The following is a 7,975-nucleotide window of genomic DNA, read 5'->3' as shown; positions in this document are numbered from 1 at the left end:
CCTCTTGATTATGGCATTGCTTGCCTTAAGCGGAATGCATTAAGGAATTACTTCTATTTCAAAATTGAAATGGACAATCCCTCCACCACCAGCCCACAATAGTGTGATGTCATAAAAATTTCAGAGAATTATAATTATTGAGAGTATAATAATGCACTCATTTCTCAAAACAACGTTATTTTTCTTACATGATACATTTTGTATTTATAATGTGCCATTAATAATGCCTCAGTAGAAATCATAATTGTGCATAAAGGACTGCAATGTGGGGGATTTCATGTTGCTAGGAGAGCTTCTATCTTCATACTCCTGGGTAAGTCTGCGTTTGTGGCTTCCCATTAGGTATTAACACAGACCCGGGGATCATTTCTCAGATGTTACTTTCTATCAATTTTACATCCACCTTTCTGGACAAAGCCTTCACTCAACTCTGCGGTTTCCTGTGCTTTAGTAAAAAGATGAAGCATTAGAATGGAAGATTCTGTGATCTGGCCAATGTGCTTGTAGAAGCAGTATTTGGGGAAAAAGGGAAAATTGTGGAGCTTTAACTGATGCTTTTGAACCACCTTTGAAACGGTCCCTGTTTTCACAAGCTGCAATGAAGCTAACGTTACTATTAGGAAAGCCCTCCACTGCAGTTTCAAACGTCTTTTTTTTTTTTTTTCCTCAACTACAGCAAAGGCTAACCCATTTTCTTTCTAGCTTTACCGGATCAGGAATTCTTCCCAAAAGACCGCTGTTTAATTACTTTGTTGCTATTTATCAGGAACCAAAAAGATGGCTTTTTGTTTTTTGAATAGGGTGAGCGAATTTATTTTGGGCAGTGATAAATTTCAGAATTACTACTGCCTGAAGCTCCTTTTGTCAGGACTCCACCCTACCCTCCAAGTCACTTTTGGTCCGTGACGAAATACGGAATGCATCAGGCCCCAAAGAGACCTGTGAGTTGACTGTAAAGGAGGAGGTGGAAATCGCGGGGGAGGATTAGAACAGAAACTATTTTTCAGCCCCAACTTGGGCGCTGAAATAGCCCCCTGAAGTCATAAACGCTGAACGTTCTGTTCCCTTATAATTAGTGGAAATGACGAAGGACAAGTGTGCAGATCTTTTGAGGGAATGTGGGAAGAGGAGACCCGCGTTTTAAGGCCCAGCTTAGGCATTATTTGGTGGGAAACAAAAACAAAGCAAAAACAAACACAGAGCACTGTGCTTTCCAACAGGACCTTCTAGCAGCAACACCAAACTGAAAAACTTTCTCCTTCCCCATCCTTTGTTTTTCCCGGAACCCCAGCTCTGGGTCCCTGAACCCCAACACCATCTTCCAGATACAGCCTGAGAGCAGCCTCGACCGCACTTCTTCGGCGCGGAAACCACCGTGCTGGAGCGAGCCTCCCCCAGAGGGGTGCAGGCTCGGCGGACTGCAGCCCGCTTCCCCCCGCAGCCGAGGGCGCGCAGAGCCGGGGGCGCGGGCGGCTGCAGGGCCCGGCGCGCCACCGCGCGAGCTGCTGGGTCACGGCCCGGGCCGCGCCACCCGTTCAGCGAGGAAGTGACGACTGCGCCGTCCCGAGAGCAACAAAGTTTGAGTCTGCGGGCCTTGCTCGCCTGCGCCCCGCGCCCCTCCGAGCGGCCCCGGGATCCAGCGCGCAGGTAAGCCGCGGAGCTCGGCAGCCCCTCCGCAGCCGGGGCGCCGACGCGGTGCCCGGAAACGTTCGGGGCAGGGGCTTGGCCGCGCGGGCGGGGATGTGGCGGAACGGGTAGGGCCGGCTGCGCGGGGCTTGCGTGCGAGGGGCGCTGCAGGGAGGGAGCTCGGCGGCCGGGATCCGGGCCCCGGGCTGCGCCCCTGTGGTTGCCGGTTTGCCGCGGGACTTAAACCAGCCAGGGCTGCAGCCGGGCCGCTCCGGGCGCCGTTGGCTAGCGGAGGGGTGCAGGGAAGGGGCTTCCCGTGTCCTGCGTCCGAGGCTAGTCCTCCGCCCGGCGCCCCCCATCGCGACAGGCTGGGCGCAGCGGTCCCCCAGTTCCCGCCCGGTGCTTCCCAAGGAAGCGTGCTCTTCCTCTTCGTAGCCCTCGCCGAGGTCGCAGGAAGGAAGTTAAAGGAACTTTCCCCCCATTTTTCTTAGCTTGGCCTGACAATGACGAAGAGCAGAGCAACTCGGAAGTTTGGGAAAACAACCCTACGCATTTCCAAAATGCAAAACCAGAATTGCCCCTAAGCCCCCTTTGAACAAATCCCTCTGACTCCCCCACCCTTTCTCCTCCCACACCACGTCCCGAGCCTGACAGTAATCACTAAGGCCTAACACTTTGCAATTTAGCCATAAAAGCTGTCAGCGCACCCACCTACATATGTGAGTGTTTTCTATATAAAACTCCAAAACCCGCTTCCAGTGGACTCTTTGAGGCATCTCACTCTTCCCTGTTTTCGAAAACTGCTAGGGCTGCAGGAATGTGCTTGGGAACTTTGGTGGTGGTTCCCGCCGCCCTCGGTAGCCTCGTGGAGCAGGCTTTTTTTTTTTTTTTTTTTTAAGAACAGCTGAGAAGCTTATGACATCCCTGCATAGTAACTTGGGACTGGCGGGTCGGGCGGGTGGCGCCCTAGTTCCCTGGCTTGGAGTCTTCAACTGTAGCAGCAGCTGCGGCGGCGGCGGCGGCGGCGGGGACGCGTTGGTGTGTGCAGGAATGTACGTCCGTGCCGTGAAGACTCCTTTGACATGGGATGTCTAGAAGCTAAATGGTGCAGTTCCTAGCAGCAGCTTCCTGGCGGCCTGTGATTACAGCGTGATTGCACAGTCAGGCATTGTTGGCGTGGATGTTTATACACAGGCTATTGTGCAAGACCTCGGGGGCAGAGAACAAAATGCAGATTTGCATTGCAGATGCCCAGGACAGATCTGGGTCTGAGCTGCAGTCACCAAGTTCCTTTTGGCCTTTCACCTTAGCTAGGTGATTTATTTCCTCATTTATCCCTAAAACTCGGACAATTTGCCAAACGCCAGAGAAGTGAAGTGGACCCAGGAGGGCAGGATCTTTTCACTTCCACCTCTGGCAGCCTGAAAACTGCCCCAGGAACTGTACCCTTATTTGTGCCTGTAGAAAATGTGGGATGATGTCAGCAGGTAAAGGAGATGGGAGATGGCTATCAACATCCCTAAACGGGAAAGCAGTTTGAATTAGCAAAATTGCATGGCAGCTGGATTGGGGCCTGGTTGCAAAGAGGACACGTCAGACGTGTGACTGTGCTGGTGAGCTAGACTTTGAGCCTTGAAGTGTCAGCTGCAGAAACTTAGTAGGTGGGTCCTAATTCCTTCATTGTGTTCTGGGCACAGGGAAGAGTGCTGGGGCTTTAGGCTGTGTGTCTGTGCCAGTGTCGGGGGCGAGGGTCCAAGGGGGTGGGGGTGGGGGGGAGGCAGAGGAGTGACTCATGTTCATTTTCTCCAGAGGAACTCCCCCACCCCCTTCCTGAGCAAGGCCTGCTGCACAGACCAGGGTGGGTGTCCTCACACCTCCTGAACTGCAGGAAGGGAGCTAAGCCTTCAAGTGTGGAAAGAAGGCAAACAGGTTCTCCTTGAGAGCCTCAGAGGTGGCTAACTGTAGTAGAGGGATTTAAAACACAGTCAGAAACATGTACAGGATGCATGCTGGGTCATTCTTCCCACATGCCAAATCTCAGCCCCCTCTCTCCCTGCCCTCGGGAGAGACTCTGCCGGGGTAGCACTCAGCCCTGCTAAGGGGACTGTGTGACTCGGCAGCAGGTACCGATGGCCTGGCACACCAGAGCTTCCCCATGCCTGGCCTTCTCCCCAGCCCAGTAACTGAGTTTCACCTGGTGGGAAAATGCTGTTTTACAACCTCATGCCAGCTGCGTGTCACGGGCACAGTGACCATTTGTCAAACCAAAACATTAGGGCATATTCCCTGGCAGACACCTATGTGCTTCCAGAGACTCAAGGAAAAGCATGTGAAATCAGGACGTTTCTGGGAAGTCTGGGACTTCATACACAGTTGCCACAGGGGAATGAGGGTTAGAGCAAAAACACCACAGAAGTAGGAGTTCCCATGAGTTGCACAACCCCTTGTTCTGGGTACATTTGGGTTTTCAGTGAACTTGACTGTCAAGGTCCTGGTCAGCTGTATCACCTGACCATGGCTGCTTTAGGAAGAGCCTGCTGGTACCCAGAACTAGTCTAGAGGGGCGGGGAGGGGAGCATTCCCTTCTGACTCCAGCGGAAAGACAGCTTTGAGTTTGCAATCTTTTGTGTTCATGTAGACTGTGCAGAGACTAAAAGTGCCCAAAGGCCCCAGGGAGTGTGGGCAGGAGAGCAGGGGAGACGGACCCCTAGCAAAGGCCAAAGAAGGAAGGACTCACCCCACCCCCCACCCCCCAGAATTGTGGAGCCACCTGGAGCAGTTGCCCGTCCATGTCATCAGTTCAGCCTGGTTGATTTTTGTGCATAACTCATGTATGCCCTTCCCTTGGCTTGCTCAGCTTTGCCTCTGTATTCACAGAACTTGCCCTGCAGTTGTACCCAGCCCAGTTTAAGACCGGAAATTTAATCCTGACTTCCTCTTCCACCTTACATAAATGCTGATTTATGGCCTAAAGTTACTGCCCAGTTCATGGCCCCAGAGCAGCCCTGCCTACTGCCTCACTGTGCACAAGTAGGAACAATATTGAAAAAGCTCTGAATCAAAATGTGACCGATTTTTAAAAATCATTTTATTGTTTTAAGAGGAGAAACTATTTGGGTAGTTAGGAAGCTCCCAGCAACTTTGACAAAAACTCCGAGGCTCCACTGAGAGAGGCAGATGGCAAAGTCCTCTGCAAGGGGATGGTCTTAGTAGGGAGGCCTTTTATGCTCTCCGGGCCCAGTATTTATATTTCTGTTCATCTACCTCCTCCCAGCTGCCTCCCTACACCGCAATTCCATGTTTTGACATCACAACTAACCTCCAAAAAAGGAGGCAGAACACCTCCAGCCAAAAGAGGGCATTCCAGACTCTGAAGGAAGTGCTGCAGTTTTCCAGATGCCCGGCAGTTCTGTCCTGCAAATTCATTTCCTTCTTTAAAATGAGACCCCCTTCATTTCTCATTCTCACTGAAGCATCTCTTTGTGAGACCCTTCAACCTTTTTCTTCTTTGTCTACATGACACAGGGCAGTGCTTTACGACTTTCTCTCTCAAGTGCCACTTGAAATACACACAGGTCTTTGAAAAAGTCTGGGATAAAGGGCTCCTCTGTAATCTCACTTAAAATGCCTGTTTGCAAGGGTCAGCCTCCTGCTCAGCAACCTTCAGTGGCTCCCCACTGTCTGCACAGTAAGGATCAAACTTATAGGATGGCAGTCAGGGCCTCCCACACAGGAGTCTGGCCTCCACTGCTCTCCTGCCCTAGCCCTTTGCTCTGACCTGGTGACCCACTCTGTGTGTTTGTCCACACTGCTTGTGGCAAGCATTCCTACCTTTCATGCTTCCGCGGAAGTCTGGAACGCCTCGTCTTTCCTCTCTCCTACTTGGCTCAGTCTTGCTCTCCTTTTTAGCCCTATTCTTGTTGCCCTCCTTAAGAATGTCCCCTGTTCCACCCTGTGGGCCTCTCCCTGGAACTCCAGTAACATCCACTGGGGGTCCCTGATGAAGAATCCTTGAAACTTGGTCTAAAGGATTTTCAGCTTCTCCTTTGGACCGTAGCTCCGATCATACCCTTCATTTAGCTTCTTAAATGTGCTTTTGGGTGGATCAGTGTTATCACTTTTCAACTAAACTGGAAGTGCTTGTTTTATGTATCTTTGTATTCCCAGCCCTGGGGTTCCTGGTGAATGTTGGATGATGAGGAAGTTGCAGTAGATGCAGTGGCCTTCAGATATTGTTGGCTGTACATAGGCACACACCCAAGCCAAGCGCCAAGGACCATGGTTCCCAGTCTTTTTTTTTGGCGGGGTGGTGGTGGGGGGGTTATTTATTTATTTATTAACATCTTTATTGGAGTTTAGTTTCTGCTGTATCACGAAGTGAGTCAGCTATACGTATACATATATCCCAATTGGTTCCCAGTCTTTATTCTGAACATTTACCCAGCCCTGCCTCCTTCTGCCTGTTGGCCTCTCTCTGGGGCCTCCTAGCTTTGTACCTCTTGTTCAGCTTCTTTTCCAGCACCTCTTCCCCCTGGTTGCTAGACAGTGTCTGTCCAGCTTCAGCACTGGCTCCTCCTTGTCTTTATTTGGGCCTAGTTGATCTGCCCCAGGATGTCCTAAGCCTGAGCACTGGCTCTTTGGGGAGAGCATCCATTACCTGGGTTCCTCCAAGGGAACCAGACTGATAGAAGGAGGTAGGGCCAACTGTCAGACACACTTGTGAGGAAGGCAAAGAGATGCTTCCTGGTTGACCATAGCTTTGATTTGCCCAAATAGGTATTGACTTATAAAACTAGGCTAAACTATAAAACTGAGTCTTGGGGAGATCCTTGCTAAACCCTAACATCAGGTTTAACTAGGAGGATTCTGTTGTCTCCACCCAGTTCTCATGCTAGTAATCTCAACCTTGCCATATAAGCTAGATTCTTTCTTTTTTAATTGAGATATAATTCACATGCCATAAAATGCACCCTATACACTAAATTCCTTAAAAAAGATTTTTTTAAAATAAAATCTGGTAGATTCTTTTTTCCCCAGTTTTCTTCTCAGAAAGGTAATATACAACCCAATTGCCCATCAACAAATGAATGGATAAAGATGTGGTATATGCATACAATGGAATATTACTCAGCCATAAAAAAGAATGAAACTCTGCCATTTGCAGCAACATGGATGGACCTAGAGAATATTATGCCCAGTGAAATAACTCTGGCAGAGAAAAACAAATACTGTATGATACCACTTATATATGGAATATGAAAAATAATACAAATGAAGGTATATGCAAAACAAAAACAGACTCACAGATATAGAAAATAAACTAGTGGTTACCAAAGGGGAGAGAAAAGTGAGGGGGACAAGTTAGGGGTATGGGATTAAGAGATATAAACCACTATGTATGAGATAGATAAGCAACAGGGATATATTATATAGCACAGGGAACTATAGCTGTTATCTTGTAATAACTTAATGGAGTATAATCTGTAAAAATACTGAATCAGTATGCTATACACCTGAAATTAATAAAGTACTGTAAATCAACCATACTTCAATTTTTAAAAAGCAGGTAATACATATCTGTAGTTCAAAATTCAAAAGATGTAAGTTTTACAGTGTAAAGTAAGTCTCAAAAATAATTTCAATATAGACAATAGATTACTGTACAGATATATACATACGTATAAAAATGCAATGGAATTAGAAAAATAAATGTGTATCTTAACCTTGAGGGAAGGAAGACCTTCTTAAGACAGAGACAAAACAGAACTTATAAGAAAATACTGATAAATTTGATAACATAATCCTTTGAAAAAATAAATTTTCCATCCTCTATTGTTCCCCATTTCTTCATTCTGTCAGTGTCCCTGTCTTAGGCAACTACAATTTGTCATTTTTCAGCTATGCTTCCAGATGTAGCTTTTGCACATAGAAGAAAGTATGAATCTATAAACAAATGCTGGCATACTCTACACAGCATTCTGCATTCTGTGTTTTTCATTTTTAATGTGTCTTGGAAGTTATTCTATATCAGTGCTCATAGAGCCACCTCATTTTTTCCATTGGCTAAATTGTATTCCACTGTATGAAAATGCCATCAATTATTTAACTAGTCTACTACTGAAGAACGTTTGGGCTGTTCCCAGTCTTTTGCTATTACATACAATGTTGCAGTCAATATGTTGAATTCACTTTTAATGGAAAATTCTTGATGAACATAAAAGGGGTGAAGCTGGGATTTACCTAGAAAACTTTCTGAAAAATTATGCATAAACTGCACTTAATAAACCAATAGAATCTGCTGTTTCACAAAATAATCGATTTTTAGAACTGTAGAACCTTCTATAACTTT

At 47.5% G+C, this 7,975-nt stretch overlaps 1 protein-coding gene across 1 annotated transcript in view; it reads left to right on the top strand.

Annotated features, from left to right (window-relative positions):
• Positions 1–1,528: 1,528 nt before the first annotated feature.
• The window catches only part of MIDEAS (mitotic deacetylase associated SANT domain protein), a 67,168-nt gene continuing 60,721 nt past the window's right edge, over positions 1,529–7,975 (top strand). Inside the window, exon 1 of the mRNA XM_032621664.1 lies at positions 1,529–1,647. The gene's annotated coding sequence lies outside the window, so the exon portion shown is untranslated. The remainder of the gene's footprint in view (positions 1,648–7,975) is intronic.

The sequence above is a fragment of the Phocoena sinus genome, chromosome 2 (genome assembly GCF_008692025.1).
Source record: "Phocoena sinus isolate mPhoSin1 chromosome 2, mPhoSin1.pri, whole genome shotgun sequence".
Taxonomy (NCBI): Eukaryota; Metazoa; Chordata; class Mammalia; order Artiodactyla; family Phocoenidae; genus Phocoena; species Phocoena sinus.
This window is presented reverse-complemented; position numbering and strand designations above follow the sequence as displayed.